Source organism: Arvicanthis niloticus, chromosome 5, assembly GCF_011762505.2.
Source record: "Arvicanthis niloticus isolate mArvNil1 chromosome 5, mArvNil1.pat.X, whole genome shotgun sequence".
Taxonomy (NCBI): domain Eukaryota; kingdom Metazoa; phylum Chordata; class Mammalia; order Rodentia; family Muridae; genus Arvicanthis; species Arvicanthis niloticus.
The window spans coordinates 31,688,020-31,705,845 of NC_047662.1; the positions used below are offsets into that span (position 1 = coordinate 31,688,020).

Sequence of the window (17,826 nt, forward strand, 5' to 3'; positions counted from 1 at the left end):
GAAGTTGTTTTACCAGTTGGGGTAGATTGGACGGTCAGCATATCTGATGTGTACTTTGTGTGTGTGTGTGTTAGAGAGAGAGAGAGAGAGAGAGAGAGAGAGAGAGAGAGAGAGAGAGAGAGAGGATAGAGAAAAAAGCAGAGATTATTCTTTTATACCAAACTAATTGTCACAAACCTGTCATCCCAATGCTGGGGAGACAGAAGCAGGAGGATCATGAGTTCCAGGCCAGGCCAAGCTGACAGGCATAGACAGACCCTATCAGAAACAAAGTAAATTTGAACTTGATTAAGCTTTTTGTCCTACTTAAATTAAAGATCTTTATTGTTGTTTGGTTATTAGTTTTGTTAGTTTGGGCTTTTAAGTGTGTGTGTGTGTGTGTGTGTGTGTGTGTGTGTAGGGCTTAGAGTTCAATATTTGGGATACACATCTTTTCTTCTCTTATTTCTCCTATGTGGGTCTCAGTAATCAAACTCAGGTCAGGTCATTATATAAGCTCCGTAGCAGGTGTCTTTTCTTATGGTAGTACCATAGCAACATTGCCCATTGCCTCCTGTGGGTAGGGTGGCTGTAAAGTCTGAGAGTTCCTCCACAGGAAGTTAGGCACTGAGGGTTCCTCCACGGGAAGTTAGGCACAGCCACGGCTGTGGCTACAATGGCTCATTAAAGGCTTCTCTATAGTTCCTCACTGTGCCGCCCCAATGACACGAGAAAGTCCATGGATTTTTACAGGCTTTAATGTCATGGCAGATGGTGGTGGTTGGATCTGGATGCACCCCCCCTGAAACCCAGGGCAGACCTGATTTAAATAGGGAGGGAGAGAAGGGGGAGGAGCTGGGGAAGAATGCTTAATTGGCTCTACCCTTTGGCCTTCAGGCATCTCATTAGTATGTAAATCTCTCTAGGGCCTGAGGCACTGTTCCTTGGTGATTGTTGGCCATAGGCCTCTCTGTGAGAGGGGTTTGTGGAAGGCTGAAGATAAATGAAAAGAACCAGGGCCCAGGAGCAGAGCCAAACTCCTGCTGTCCAATAAGGGTCCGGGATTCCAGACTTATGCTCGACCAAGCACCCATCTGCTTCTCACAGCCCACCGCCCCACTGCCTCCTTTAATACCATATAGCCAATGTTAACCTAGAATTTTCTATGTAGCCATGGATACCCTTGAACTCCTGATATTCTGCCTTTCCATGCTAAGCACTGGGATTACACTCATGTGTACTATGCATCACTAATTTGATTTTTGGAGATAGTGTCTAATGTAGCTCAGATTGTTCTTTATCTTAATATATAGCATGAATCAACATTTTTCATTTTCCCTTGACTCTATTTTCTTTTTCTTCCTTTATTATTTTATTTTAAGAGAGGGTCTCTCTCACTGTGTAGCCAAGGCAGCATTGGTGCTCACTATATAGTCCAGGCTAGCCTCAAATCCCCAGTGATCCATTTGCTTCCACCTTCTGCATGCTTATTACAGAAGCCACAAGTCCAGGGTTCCAAAGGTAATCTTTTTTTTAAAGCTTTTTTTCTTCTTTTTAAATATTTTATTTATTTATTTTTATATATGAGTACACTGTAGCTGTCTTCAGACACACCAGAAGAGGGCACCAGATCTTATTACAGATGGTTGTGAGCCACCATGTGGTTGCTGGGAATTGAACTCAGGACCTCTGGAAGAACAAGCAGTGCTCTTAGCCGCTGAGCCATCTCTCTAGCCCCCAAAGGTAATCTTGAACTCTTGAGTTTTCTTCTACTTTCCAAATTGTGGGGGTACATTCAGTTTACAATGCTCAGTGTGGAATCCATGCTGGCTTTAAACACAAGACCCCAGTGTCCCACCTCTGGAGGGGTGGGATCACAAGCATGTGAGCACATGCAGATTTGGAGTCTGTAAATATGATACTGTTTTCATAAAACTGGGAGGTAATACAGTGGTGTTTTCACAGAAGAGGATTTTAGTTCAGAACCACTGGCTTTTGGCTAATGTCTTGTCATTAGCCAAAGGTCAGCCCAGGAGTCAATATGCCAGGAGTAGGGACACCTCATCTTCTGGAGGGGGATTGGATAACCAGGAAACAGCCCAAGAGTGATAGTGTGGGTGCATGTTTAGTGATAGAGGGAGGTCAGTAAAGTTCAGTTTCCTGGAAGCCACTGAAGAAAATGTTCCCTAAAGAAGGAAACAGGCCAAGACTGACATTTAACACCTGCAGCCTCAGGGCTGGTGAGGCTGAGGAAGGTAATTCCTTGAACTTGGCTGCAAGTTGAAGGCCAGGGTGGATTATGTAGTCACTAGAGATGTTGTAGTAAGGTCCTGCAGTCTTGAGTGATAACCCACTTCCAAATCAACCAACCAACAAACCAACCAACCAACCAACCTACAACATATACCACCACTACCACCACAAACAACAGAACAGAAGAGAGCAGGTCTTTCCACCTTACATTGATAAGTCTGTCACGAGCAGACTTGAACTTGATTATTGGACTTAGCCATGTATATGAGTGTTGACAAAAGCAGTTTGGGGCTGGTCTTGAGTGAGTTAAAGAAAATCACAGAGAGGAATTAGAATCAGTGAATATGGACAGCTCTTACAAGGATGCTTCAGACCCCAGGGTCACTAGGGTTAGGCTCATAGAGGATGTGAGAGATGCTGTGACCTACAAAGTATTGTGGTTCTGGGAATGGTCAGATCCTGGTGCAGAAATACACAAATTCACCACACTAAAACTGACATGAACATTTTAATGAAGAATAGACATCGTGGACAGAAACACACTATGCTGATTCTTAGAGAGAGAGGATTATATCCTGACAGGAGTGGGACATTTGTACCATACTTAAGAGAAATTATCTGGCCTTGCTTCATTTTGTTGTAGACTGATTTGAGCAGAGAGGGGCAGCTCATGATTTGTTAAGCAGTGACTCATGTCACTGTATTTGTTCTCTATGAGACTGGATACTAGGGGTGTAGGCTCTGTAAGCTCCAGTTGACTATAAGAACCATAGCTCACTATGTCATGATCTGATCACTTAAACATTTTAGTCTTCCCAACATACACACGCGCGCACACACACACACACACACACACACACACACACACACACCATTTCTTAATTATACTGTTTGATTTGCTAAGTTAAGGGTTTTCTTTCTTAAATTCTGGACATTGATCCTGTATACATATTTTACAAATATTGTTCTTTATTCTGGAGGCTGGCCTTATCATCTAGATTCCTATACTGTGGGTTGAGACTCCATGGTGGGTAGTGGAACTGAATGTGGGGCTTGAGCCAAATGTACCAACACCATTCTGAACACACAATGGACAAACATTAACTCAAAATCAAGAGTGAAGAAAATAGAGTTGTCCTGCTGTGTGTGCATCTCCCACTGCACTGGAGCCTTGGTTCTGAATGCCAAACACCTGCACTTTGCATTGTACATGCTGTCCCATCAGGAATACCAACAATTGCTGCCCCCAACACTCTGTTCAGACTCCAGGCTTCTGTATGTTATGAATTCCAGATTTTTTTAAATTGTGCCTAAAGTGTTTATATTCTCATAGAAATAGTGGTTTAGTTGCAAGAATCAAGGTCTTTTAACATTTTCTTCAGTGTGTAAATACCAAATTAATGTCTCTTTCTACTATACTATACTGCAACATTGAGTTTTAGAAATTACTGTTGGCAGAGCTGGGTTGATAGCTCAGTGGTCAAGAGAATAACTGGATTCAGTTGTCTATAATCATCTGGAAGCTTCCAACTGTTTGTAATTCCAGTTCCAGAGGCCCTAAGATCCTCTTCTGGCCGCTGTGGTTTCTGCACATAAGTGGTGCATAGAAAAACACCCATATGTAGTGAGAATTTTGGTTTCTTTGAAAAACACAGATTTATGTTTTCATTACAATCCCAGGTGTGGGATATAGGGCTTCTTCAGATTGTCTGCAGCAGCTGACCATGGATTGACTCCTCCTCTAGTAGGGGAGTTATTTAGAAGCTGCAGTTTCTGCAATTGTTTGACATTTTGGATTCGGGAACTTTTCACAGGGTCTATAAATTCTAGGGCCCTGGCAGACAGGGTGGGTTGTTAGTTGCTGTTGGTTATGTTGGTATGCAAAGGAGAAAGAGCAACAAGAAGAAATTAGATATTCTAATGGTAAAGATCAAAGTGTCTCTAAGTAACTCACCACCCCTAAATCAGCAGAAAGTAGTCTGTGAATAAAGTCACCCTATTTCCTTTCTATACTTTTCCCCTCTCATATCTATTGTTAGGAGGTTGAAGTGGGGGAATAAATGGAAGAATAAGAAACCCACAAAGTAGCCAACGACCAGTTATACCTATACACACAAAATAAAATATTAAATACATGTTTTAAAAGTAATGTTTTAATTCATGATTTTTCCATCATTGTTTTTGTTGGATAGGAGAAATATTACGTACGGATAACATTGAAACAATGTATCAAATGAAAAAACCTGGAGTTTATATACTGCTTGTAGAGACTGATAAGAACATCATAGAGGTAAGATGCCAGCTTGTTACCCGAGGGGTTTGCTGAGGGGTTGGATAGACAGTGCTATGTGAATGCTTCCCCTTACAAGCCATCTCCACATTGATTTGTTGTGTGTTATACTTAGATGTAGGATTTTCTATATATTCAGGCTTGCCTCATACTCAACCTTCCTGCCCCAGACTCTTGAATGTTGGAATTGCAGGCATGTGTCATCATGCTTATGAATTCTAATGGATATATGATGATCTTAGCCTGTATGAGTTAGTTTTATGTTGCTTTGATAAAAATAGCATCGTGAGAACCAATTTATGTAGAGTTTATATGAACTCATGGTTTCAAAGACATAAAAGTTCATCATGGCAGAAAGGTATGCCAGCAAGAGAAGGAAGATGAAAGAGCACAGCTTCAACTGCAAACATGTAGCAGGGAGAGCAAACTGGAAGTGAGGCAAGGCTGTAAATTCTTAAAGCCCACCCCAGTGATAATCTCTTCCAGCATGTCTGGATCTTCCCTCATATCACCAAACTGCACCCCAACAGGGGGACACATGTTTAAATACCTGAGACTAGGGAGGCATTCTCATTTAAACCAGAATACAACTTAAATTAGTAAGCTTCTGAGAAAAGATCCTGTTCCCAACAGTCCCATCCTTTGATTTCTTACTGCTTGATTTTTAGGATGTAGAGAAGAAGGTCTTCTTGTATGACAGCTCACATGTGTATAAGACTCTTCCTAAGAAGCCAAAGTTGTGGCGTAGGTATGTTCCTTAGAAGTTATCCTTAAGATGTCCCAGAAGAAAGAACTTTTGTGAAACTTAATTTAATTTCTTCTTGTGCTTGTGTGTTTGTAAATGTGTGTGTGTGTGTGCGCGCGCGTGCGTGCGTGCGTGCGTGCGTGCGTGTGTGTGTGTGTGTGTGTGTGTGTGTGTGAACATGTTGTTCTCTGTATGTGGACATTTGTTAGTGTGAGTGTTGAGGTCATAATTTAATGTTGGGTATCTTTATCTTTTAAGAAAAATTTAATTTTTGATTTTTTTAATTAATCATTTGTGTTTGTAGTGGTGGGTGGGCACTTGCCCATATGAGTGTAGTGCCTACAGAGGCCAGAGGAGGGCAGAACATCTCCTGAAACTGAGGTCGCAGGTGATTGTGAGCTTCCAATTTTGAATGCTAGGAACTGAGCTCGAGTCCTGTGTGTCAGAAGCAAACACTCTTGACTACTGAGCCATTCCTTTAGCCCTCTACTCTATTTAAGTAAATAAATAAATGAATGAGTAAATAAATCTCTTGGCTTTTTTGATTTTTGTTTATTTTGCTTTCCAGACAGGGTTTCTATATGTGGTCCTGGATGTCCTGGAACTGGTTGTATATATATAGCAGGCCTGCCTCTGCCTCAAGAGTGCTGGGATTAAAGCCACATGTAGCCATCTCCTTGATACTTTAAAATTTTTATACTATATCTATTTACTTAGTGTGTGCCTGTTGGACAACACCATGATGACGATGACTATGACGACGATGGAGATGATGAAATTCTCTCAATGATCCTGAAGCTCACTATTGAGCAGACTGCCTTATTAGCAAGCCTCAGAGACCCTCCTGTATTAACCTATTCAGTGCTGATATTACCAGATTACAGCTATGCCTGGATATATTACTTTCTTTTTCAAAGGGGAACATGTAGTCTATGCTCAGTTTTAAAAAACAGCTTGCACTGACTGAGCCATCATCTTTCCTACCCCTCTCAATTTATTTTCTATAAAATAAGATTTGTGTTCTGCCTTTTGGGAGGAAGATCTTGTAACTCTGTGGTTTGGGGACTCACGGTTTGTTAGATAGCTTAATCTGTCAAGTGACTGTTGATACATTCCAATGTGACCCTCAGAGCTAACAGCCACCTCTGATTCTTCCAGGGACGTCACGGATCAGGAAATCTCATTAGCTAACCTAATCATAATATTTCGTGACCATAATGCAAGGTAACTTCTGCTTTTTAAAAATTTTGGTTTTATGATTTTATGTGTACTGGTGTTTTTTTCCTGTATGCCTAAGGGAATTCTTGAGATTCTGGGGCTGGAGTCACAGATTGCTGTGAGCTGCCAAGTCCGTGCCTAGTTGAACTGAAGACCTGGAACGTAACTAAGTTAACAGCCTCAGCCCTCCACTGCTGAGCCTTCTTCCAGGCCCGACTATATATTTTTCCCCATTGTTCTCATTTTTAACCTGATACCCCTAGTATATTGAATTTCTGTTTTCTCACTGATATAAAGTCTTGCTCTGTATCCCATGCTGGCCTTACCTTCACCCTTCTGGGTGCTGGTTTATAAACATATGATCACACTCAGCACTCACTCATTAAAAAAAAAAAAAAAAATTACTAGTTTGATGTGTATGCTAGTCAACTGCCCTTGTCAAATTTCATTTGGGCACAGTGTAAGAAACTGGTTACCACTAATCAGGAAGTAGGAAGTTTCCAGGTATTGCAGAACTCTTGGCGTAGGGAAATTAAGTGGGCATTGCTTTCTCCAAATTAATTGATATGATTTCACTGAAGTGAGATGGTTGTAGACATGTGGCAAGTAGTAGCTGAAGAGTGTATGGGTGTGTACATGTGTCTGCAGGTGCCAAGGAGGCCAAAAGAGGGTGTCAGATCCCCTGAAGGTGGGATCCTAACTTGGATCCTCTGTAAGAGCAGTGCACACTAAACTACTAAACCATGTCTCCAGTCTGTGAAGTTAATTTTACTGATATTTACCTACTTATTATGTGTGTTCACACTTGTGCTGTGGCTTGTCTGTGAAGGTTATAGGACAATTTAGGCAAGTACCTTCTATAGTGCTTCCATATGGTACTCAGGATGTGAACTCAGGTTGTCAGTCTTCCCAGAAGTTCCTTTTCCATACTGTACCATTTCCACACCCCTGGTGATGGATATTCTTAAGTGAACTGTGGATAGTTATGGAAAAGACAAGGACAGAATCAAGGAGACTAGTGAGAAGACCTTTGTAACAGTCCATGGTAGAATGACAGGCAAGGCTGCTCTCAGCGAGGTGGTGAGAAGGGGTCAGAGTCAGGATGTGTTTGTTGGTGGAGTGTGATGGGGAAAGAGAGGAGTCAAAAGTGACTCCCAAGTTACCAGTTTAAGCAAGCGATTGAATAGTATTGTTATCTACAGAGAAAGGGAGCCATGGAGAGGAACAGAGTGTGTCTATTGATTTGTTTGGGCATTGACTGGTGTGAATGACATGATATAGACTACATTTGTGAGTACACTCCTTGAGATGGCAAATAGAACTGCACTGCAGGACAGACACTAATCCTCTTTACTTTAACTTTTATTGTTGTGTCGGTGTCTCCAGCCTCGACACAGGATTGGAGTTCTCAACTGGAAGCAGGGATATCTAGAAGGCGCATAATAAATAGACACAGACTACTTTTTGGGTACAAGCTGACAGGCAATTTTTCAAGGCTTAAAGTTTCTCTCTCACTCTCTGCTTTCTCTCTCTCTCATTCGCTCGCAGCTTGAGGCTGCACACACTCTGCATTCTCCTGTGTACTCGGCTTTTCTCCTGTGCGCTTTTCGTCTCTTGAACTCTCACACTCCTACACACACACACCTCTGTGCGTTCCCCGCTCACTTTCACACACACTCTTCACACACATCTTACATACACCTCACACACACCACATGCACTCTCCTTTCATACACACACACACACACACACACACACACACTCTATACACACCTCACATTCTCTCTTCACTCACTCACTCTTCACACGCTCTCTCACTTGCTCTCTCACTCACTCTGTCTCTCTCATCACATTCACCTCACATGCTTCTTCGCTTTTCCCTTGCCCCAGTCTTTTATTGATACTCCAAAAGCAGATTTAAAAAAGGACATTGTATAATCATTGGCAAATCAAATTCAAAAGAATAACCACACCCCACAAAGAATTAAGAATTACACTAGCTCCCCAAAGTTTCAAGCTTCCTTATTCCCAGGCCTGTAGCCAAAATAATAATAATTGCAAACTTATCATTATTTAAGCTTTAACTTTTAACTGATTATACTTCAGAGCTCAGAGCTCTGAGATCAGCTACTTGAATTTTCCTGTGAAGCTCTAATGATAAATGACATGGGCAAAGCTGCCAGGCAGTGGCCAGAAAGAATCAAGTTAACCCTTAACTCAATAGTTCCATTAGCTGTCTACTTCTATGCATTGCACACAATGACTCTCCTAAGAGTCCCAGTGTTGTGACTTAGTTTTACTAATATATCATTTTATGCATTCTATACTTCTTATCTAGAAACCACTCTTAAATGTTATGCAAAACTTATTTCATAACTTCAATAGATTTTTTCCTTTCTTGGGGTCCCAGTGTTGGCTCTATTTCATTTTCTAATAATTTCTTCAAACTTTCTTTGCAAGACAAGCATTAATCTGGAACTACCATTGTGCAGTTATTGCATTGTTTCCAAGATGAGAGCACACAGCATGCACCTGGGCCATTAGGACTGTGCTGTGCTGTGCCCCCTGTGCCTCAATTTGTAATTGCTTAAGAGTCATTACATCAAGGAGCATCTAGTTTCACAGAATTCACCAGAGCAGAAGGAGAAAGAAGTAAGAAAGTCAGATAGAATAATTATGCACACCAAGGCCACTGAAAAGCAGTCACACACAAATGAAATCTATGCAGCCATTGTCCAGGGCTAAGGTTAAGATAAACAGAACTATTTTTCTTTACAAAGAGCTGCCACAGGCTATTGAGATGTCTCCATCTCAGCCTACTGCAGGCAGTCCCATATTTCAGATGGTGGGTCCCCTGGAGGGATGTGTCTCCTGCTCCTCAGGGTCCGAGACACCATCCTCTTTACAAGGAGCTGCTGCAGGCTTCTGAGATGTCTCCACCCAGCCTACTCTAGGCAGTCCTTGTCATTGTATGCTGTCCCCAGCATTATGGGAAAATTATAACTAGATACAAAACACAGAGTAATAGAGTGAATATCTTTGAATTTACTTTCATCTTTGTTAACATTTCTTAATTTCCATCTGGTAAAATGGATTAGTGGATAAAAAGTGGTCGCCAGGCAAACCTGACCAGCTGATGTGGACTGTCAGGTCCCTGGTGAAGGAACGACCAAGTCTAGAAAGTTGTCTTTGACCTTCACACAGGTGCCCTGGCACCCACATTCACGCTCAATCTTATCCCAACTCTCCCACCTACTCTTCCATGGGTCAGAGTATTTTAAAGTAAAGTCCCATATCATGACTCCACAAATCCTTGTCAATTAAAAAGAAGAGGCCTATAAACTGGCTGTGGTGGTTTGTGTCTTTAATCCCAGCACTCGGGAGATGCAGGGAGTAGGAGCTGAAGTTTAGGGTCAACCTTGACTGTGAAGTGATTTTGAAGCTAGCCTGGGATACCTAAAACAGTGGCCAAAAACCAAACCCAAGAATCCAACTAGGGTTTAGAAATATAGTAGGTAAATGCAGACCTTGATGTAAGAGATGGATCAAAACTTGAGAAGCTGGGTATAATGACCTGTGCCTTTAATTCCAAAATTCAGAGGGGCAGACATGATAAGTCTCTGAGTTTGAGTACAGGCTGATCTACCATGTAAGATTTAGGACAGCAATCGATACACAGTAAGACCTTTGGTACCCCCCACCCCCAAAAAGAACTTATGGGGATGAGGTTGGAAGTTTGGGAGGTGGTGCAATGGGGAAATGGCTCACTGGCTCTTATCCTTAACTGCTCCTGCAGATCTATAATGCTACTTGGCTGCAGATTGGAATTTCCAGAGGACAATGCCCTGGCAAACCCAGGGCCTGTGGAAACATCGTGAGCGCAGCAGTGCTCTGTATGCATTTTGAACCCTTGAGACACAACCTAATTGCAAAAGACCAGCCCCCTCTGCAAAGAACAGCTTAGTCTGCTGCTCATGCATATAGCTCCTCCTTTCTCTCCCCTCCTCCTCCCTCGGGGAAGGTTTCTTGTCTGCAAGAAAAACATACTTGCTTACTGTGATCTCTTCTCAGATTCTCTGAAATAAACCTGCCTGCATTTTGAGTCCAGTCTCCTGACTTCTTTTTCCACATGATTTCCTAACATGGTACTCACTCCAGGGATAGGAGTTTGGAGCAGGGACCCTCTTGCAACCCAGAGAACATGTACAACAGCAGAGCATCCAGGGCTACTCCTGCCTGAGTTGTCCCTGAGTTAGTTCCAGTTTTTCTTTGAACCTCCTTTACTTTCTTCTTCTCAGCCTTCCTTGGTCAGTCCTCTGCACTGAAGAGTTCTGATTGCCTGGGGCTGAGGACCTGTTCATCCTAATTGTGGGGTCCTTGCCTGGGCAACTGTCAAAATGCTTGTTATGCATGTTCCTCTAATTGCCCCCTAATTATTCTACTGTACGTTCCTCTTTTCTGTTTCTTCCTCTCTCTCTTCAGCCTTAGCCTTCTCCTCCATTTGGCTCTAGCAAAAATAAAGGTATTTTTTTTCTCCTTCCAGTAAGACATCCAACAGAAGGCTATCCTCTGACTTGTGAGATGATGAGTGTATTCTGTCTGGAAGACTGCTTCTGGACTCCTGCATCTTCTCTGTGCTCTAGGAGGGGAATCATAGATCTCTGTTAAAGCCTAGGGACATTCCACCCTCTAACAAGATTCTCTAACTTCTCACTATCCTGGCTTCTCAAATTTCACTGTTCCACGGATTGAACTCAGGATTTTGGGCTTGGATGTAGCTAACTAAACCACTAAGCATTTTCATTTCAGTATGTGTCCATAGGAGACATTAAGTAGAGATAAGTTCAGCACTGTACTGTACTTGCATGAAAAAGCTCTGCAAAAGGAAGACAAGACTCCTCCTTGTGTTGGAATTTGGGAAGGGAGACTTGATTTTCCGCCAAGGCTAACCTTGGGACTGTAGGGTGTAGTGGTTTTTTGTTTGTTTGTTTTTTGTTTTGTTTTGTTTTTGTTTTTTTTTTGCTGTCTCGATTTTTGCTCCTGAGTGGAGCACAGGATCTCTTTGAATCCTCAAATAAAACACACACACACACACACACACACACACACACACACACACACACACACTAGCTTATCATTAACATGCCTTACTGGCTCAGTGACTGGGCACTTCTAAGCCTCCTGTGCTAGCGTGCCCTTCCCTCTGGTACTCCTGGTTAAACACCTTCCAAATTTACTTTTAACTCTGCTGTCTAGTTACCTTCTGGGATGCCCATTGTTCTTTGCTGCTCAAGACACTTCTACGTTGCCTTTCCGGTAGATTTTGAGAACAGCTTGAGTCTGTTGTGTCTCTATCCCCTGAGTATGGTGGTATCCTCTCTTTCCCTGCATCTTAGCCTGTAAAGCTCCCCATCTTCCCTTTTCCAGTCATCGGCCGTTGTCATCTTTATTGATAAATTTTATTTATTGATAAAAAACAGTTGGGGACAAGGACTTTCATCATCAGTACATGCAGATCCCTAATTAAATCAAAGCATCAGACCCACTGCCCTACATGGGAGAATGGTCTTTGCTCTGGGTCTTGATGTGAAGATGGGATTCCAATGGGTAATGATGAGATTACAGAGGAGGAAGCTTTACCTTGTGAGAGGAAGAGGAGGGTGTTTTATGAGAGATCCAGTCAGGGCTTCTAAAGTGTCATGTATAGGTATGTCTTGGGTGTAGCAGAGAGATGTGGAAATCTGGCTTCTTCCTATGCAAGCCACATTTTGGTTTCTAGCCAGAAACTCTTGCCCCCATGTTTCCTCTCTTTAATACATCATATGTTCTGTTGTTAGATTCTTTTCCTCTTTCTATAGTTTTTGTCTCAGTTACCTGCTCAAATTTTTCTTTCATGAAAAACTTGAAAATATTTAGATGAATCTGTAAGAAGGATGTACCCATGGTATAGTAGAATTCTACAACACTGGCTTTTTTGTTTTGTGTTTATTAAGGATAGGGTTTCTCTGTGTAGTCCTGGCTGTTCTGAAACTCACTATGTAGACCAGGAAGCCCAAGAACTCAGAAATCCACCTACTTTTCATCTCCCAGTTGGGATCTGTGGACATCAGAGGTAGAGAGCATGCATCAGGATCTGTGGACATTAGAGGTAGAGAGCACACACATCAGGATGGAGTGGGTTAGGCGGAGTCTATAAAGAGGCTTTGGCTGTTGCTGACTTGGCTGATGGCTACTCAGAGGTAGATGGGCAAAGGCAATGGTTCCCAGTTGTGGGAGCACACACATATATAGTGTTACATTAAAGATAAGGAGCCCAGGTCTTATGCTGAGACGTGGCTAAAATGTAAGGTGTTTTAAGGTGTCAATTCAGAAGCCAGATGTAGTGGTGATCCCAAGCACTCAGGAGGCTGAGGTAGGTGGATTTCTGAGCTTGTAGCCAGCTTGTCTCCATTGCTAGTTTCAGGCCATACAGCGTCCCTGAAAGACATACCCCTCTATACTCACACTCACACAGACACAGAATTACAGAAAGAGAGAACAATGAGAGGGAGGGAGGGAGGGAGAGAGAGAGAAAGAGAGAGAGAGAGAGAGAGAGAGAGAGAGAGAGAGAGAGAGAGAGAGAGAGAGAAGTGTTGGCTTCATGTTGGGGTCCATTTATTCACCTCCTAGTCATCTGATGTTTCTGCAATATGTGAGACCTAGGTAGTGTAGGTATGCAGGGGAATGAGAGACATATGATTGTCTGGAGTAGAGTGCCAGGAGATGTTTCCATCTGACATTCCAAATGACACCAATGTAATAGCCGTCTATTAATTTAGATGAAAGGGGCCATGTATCCTGGGGCAAATATTTTAGTTCTTCTATTTGGGGGGGATACAAACTAAATGGAACAAAGTTCATTCTAAAGGAAGATTTTAGTCTGGACATAGTGCTTGGCTGCAGCTGCCCTAACCACTTAGTATTTTCATTTTAGTGTCTGTGTTCATATGAGACATTAGGTCAGGTCCAGAGTTAAACAAGATCTTTAGCACTGAGCTATCCTTAAAAGTAAAGGCTCTGTGGAAGGAAGAGAAGACTCTACCCTGTGATGGGACTTGGGGAGGCAGACTTGATGATTTTCATGCAGGGCTAGTCAAGGGAAGTTAGGATTTCAGTTGGAAACAATGAAATTACAGAGGTGGAAGCTTTAGCTAGTGAGAGGAAGAGGAAGGTGTCTTATGAGAGATCCAGTCAGATCTTCAAGATTGTCATGGATAGACATGTCTTGGGTTTAGCAGAGAGCTGTGGAAACAAGTCTTTTTCATATGTAAGCTACATTCTGGTTTATAGTCAGAGACTGTTGTCCTGTAGGCTTCCGCTCTGTAATACATTGTGTGTTCTCCAGCCAGATCCTTTCTCTCACCGTAGAGTCATTGTCTCAGTTACATGCTCAGTTTTTCCTGAAAAAATGCTTAAAATAAATGTTTAAGTAATTCTGTTAAGTAGGATGTATCCATAGTATGGTGGGATTCTATAACACAGGCTTTATAATGGAGTTAATGATGGATACCCATCATCACATCACACACCTTCAATCCCATCACTAAGAAGGCAGACACAGGCAGAACTATATGTGTCTGAGGCCAGCCATTTCCAGCCCTTTCCAGCCCTTTCCAGCCCTTTCCAGCCCTTTCCAGCCCTTTCCAGCCCTTTCCAGCCCTTTCTTTAGTGAGTTCTAAGATAGGCAATGCTACACAAAAATACCTGTATCTAAAACCAAAAATAAATAAATAAGCACATAAATAATTAGATCAGCACAATGGGTCATGGAGTAAAGGTGCCTGCCTCCAAGCCTGAGGATTTGAGTCTCATCTCTGGTACACAATGGTAGGAAGAAGCAACAACTGAGTATTGTCCTCTCACCACATTCTGTTGGGAACAGCAAACAAAACCTTTTCTAAGTACTACTATTTAATTTACAGTCTCCATTTAATCATAGGGGGAAAACAAACTCAAAGTAAGTCCCAGGCCCTAGAGGAGCTGTGGACTTCCCAATAACTGAACAGCTTCTATTATATGGAATCAATCGTCTTACTCCAGATATCTTAGGGACATTTTTTAAGTGAATAGTTGTCTGAGTCCAGAGATCTTAACAACAACTTCTCCTTCTTGCTGGCATTGTCAAACTAATTTCATGTTCCCATGCCTAGGAGCCTACTCCTATTCTGACTGATGGAAATTGCCTTTCTCAACCACCCTTTTCAAATATGTTTGGACAATGATGCAGTTCACCTCGCTCCCTTTATCCATGTGTTCTCATCCTTTCTATGTGCCGTGCAATTTCTATTTAGTTTTTGTGTATGTGCTGTGGCCACGGTCGATCAGTAGTGGTTTGATTACAGTAAAATATTTTCCTCTGCATTGACATGGTGTTTGAGTTATGTTGGATTTAAGTGGACCCTATAACATTTTGTACACTGGCTGGAAATCCAATCAGTCTACTCAGGTCCCTGGTTTGTAACATCTGCCTTCTGGAACTTCATTTTGAAGTCCAAAGCACGTAACCTGTTTTAGGGATCTTTAGCAGTAGAATGTTCTGTGGCTCAAATCAGACACCAAAGAAAGAGAAGCAGAATGCAGCAAGGCTGCTAAGGTCAGAGGATGTTGGGAGACATACAGCTTCCTCTGTGGTTCCCACTAGGGCAACACCTGTTCATGGTTCTTTGTCCAAGTGAGACATCTTGGTCTCAGTGGGTCATCTCTGCTGTTTTGGTGGGACATCTGAGCCTGAGTCCCACAGATGGAGCATCTGTGTCCCACTGGTGGGACATTTGATCTTCTTCTTTCTCCTTCCTCACTCATTTGACTTTCCTTGGTGCACCAATCTGTCTGTGTGTCAGTGTATGTCTGCAGTTCTGTTTAATTGCTTGATTGTTGCTCTGCATTTTATATTTGGAGGAATGGGCCAGACTTCATTTGTTGGTCATTTGCCCCTTGACTTAGTTTTAACTCATTTCAAGATTTTTCCAGAAAAACATAAACAAAAAGAAAATAAATGGCTAAATTGGGAAACAAAAACTGACAAACTGGTGTTGCTTTTGGAGCCTAGCACTGCTGGAGAAGCCCTGCCTAGTGCCTGAATCAAGCTGACAGCAAACAGTTGGACTGCCTGATCTTCTCTTAAAAGGGACACTAGGAACTTCTCAGCCTTTCCAATAAGGCAAGTGATGGCTATTCCTGCTGTACCCATGAGTATTGTCTTTAGCAGGCAACAAGGTGCTCCTCCCTTCAATCTACAGCTGGAAGAAATAAGGAATGTTTTGTCTGCCTATTTTAAATATATAAATGTATTTCACCACCACATATTTGTTTCTGACTGGTCTTAAATATATGAAATTACTATGTCCTGTATATATTAGTTATAGATTATTGTCTTATTAGTCATTTGATATGGTTATAAATCTGTAACAAAAAATTAGCTTAAACTCATAACTCATGATTGGAGACTTTCTGGGCAGCAAATAATGGTACAAGCCAACCAAAGAAACAGGCATCCAAAGACTTTCAAATTGTGATAAGATTTTACATAATACCTGTCCTGTCTTAAAAATGAAGTTATGAAAAATAAGATTTAAAAGTATGCTTGATTATAGATAGATTAAAAGTTGCACCTCTATATGTTGATATACAAGAACATATAAGACATAAGGAACACTACCTAATTCATTCTATGAAGCCACAATTACTCTGATACAAAGACCCAACAAAGAAAATTTCAGACTAATATGACTTATGAGTATTGATGAAAAAAAGAACCTCAATAAAATTCTCACAAACCCAATCCAAGAACATCTCAGCCATCATTCACCACAAGCAAGTAGGCTTCATCCCAAGGATGCAGGGACGGTTCAATATATGAAAATCCATCAATGTAATCCACTATATAAACAAACTCAAAGGAAAAGTCACATGATCATCTCATTAGATGCTGAAAAGCCTTTGACAAATTACAATACCCTTCATGTTAAAGGTCTTGGAGAGATCAGGAATTCATGGCACACATACATAAACATAATAAAAGCCATATAAAGCAAACAAACCATCAAGATTAATTTAAATGGAGAAAAATTGAAGTAATCCCACTAAAAACAGGGAGAAAATAGGGCTGCACACTCTCTCCCTATCTATTCAATATAGTACTTGTCATTCTAGCTAGAGCAATTAGACAACAAAAGGAGATCAAAAGAATACAAATTGGAAAGGATGAAGTCAAGATATCACTATTTGCAGATGATAAAATAGTCTACATACCAGAGAACACTTACATCTGATAAACAATTTGAACAAAGTGACTGGATATAAAATTAAATCAAACAAATCAGTAGTCTTGCTTTATACAAGTGATAAACAGGTTGAGAAAGAAATTAGGGAAATAACACCCTTCACAATAGCCACAAATAATATAAAATATCTTGGTGTAACTCTTACCAATTATGTGAAGAAGTCCTTGAAGAAAATAATTGAAGACCTCAGTATATGGAAAGATCTCCTGTGCTCATGGATTGGTAGGATTAACTTAGTGAAAATGACCCTCTTACCATAAGCAATCTAAAGATTTAATTCAATCCCCATTAAAATTCCTACTCAATTCTTCACAAACATGGCAAAATAAGTTCTCAATTTCACAGAGAAAAATAAAATGCCCAAAATAGCCAACATAGCCAAAATAATTTTCAACAGTAAAAGTTTTTTTTGGGAATTCATCATTTCTGACCTCAAGTGCTACAACAGAGCAATAGTGATGAAGACCACATGGTATATGTATGGAGACAGACAGTGGATCAATGGAATAGAACTGAAGACCCATAAATAAAACCCACATGCCTATGGACTCTTGGTTTTTGACAATGAAGTTGAAACCATACAGTGAGAAACAGAAAGTATATTTAATTAGTGGTGCAGGTCTAACTGGGGTCAGTGTGTAGAAGAATGCAAATGGATCCATTTTTTTTATATCCTTGCACAAAGCTCAAGACCAAGTTGATCAAGTACCTTAACATAAAATCAGGCACACTGAATCTAATAGAAAAGAAAGTGGGAAAGCTCCTGGAACTCATTGGCACAGGGGGAATTTCCTGAACAGATCAGCAATGGCTTAGGCTCTAAGATCAACAATTGACAAATTGTAGCTCATGAAACTGAAAAGCTTCTGTAAGGCAAAGGACACTGTCAGTAAGACAAAACAGCAGCTTACAGATTGGTAGATTTTTATTAACCCTACATTGGATAGAGAGCCAATATCCAAAATATATAAAGAACTCTAGAAGTTAACTTTCAAACCCACCCCCAAATCCAATTATAA

The 17,826-nt window shown here is 41.2% G+C and overlaps 1 protein-coding gene across 1 annotated transcript in view; it reads left to right on the forward strand.

The window, feature by feature from the left end:
• The window catches only part of LOC143442252 (palmitoyl-protein thioesterase 1-like), a 52,400-nt gene that overhangs the window by 2,007 nt on the left and 32,567 nt on the right, over positions 1-17,826 (forward strand). The gene's annotated exons all lie outside the window — the stretch shown is intronic.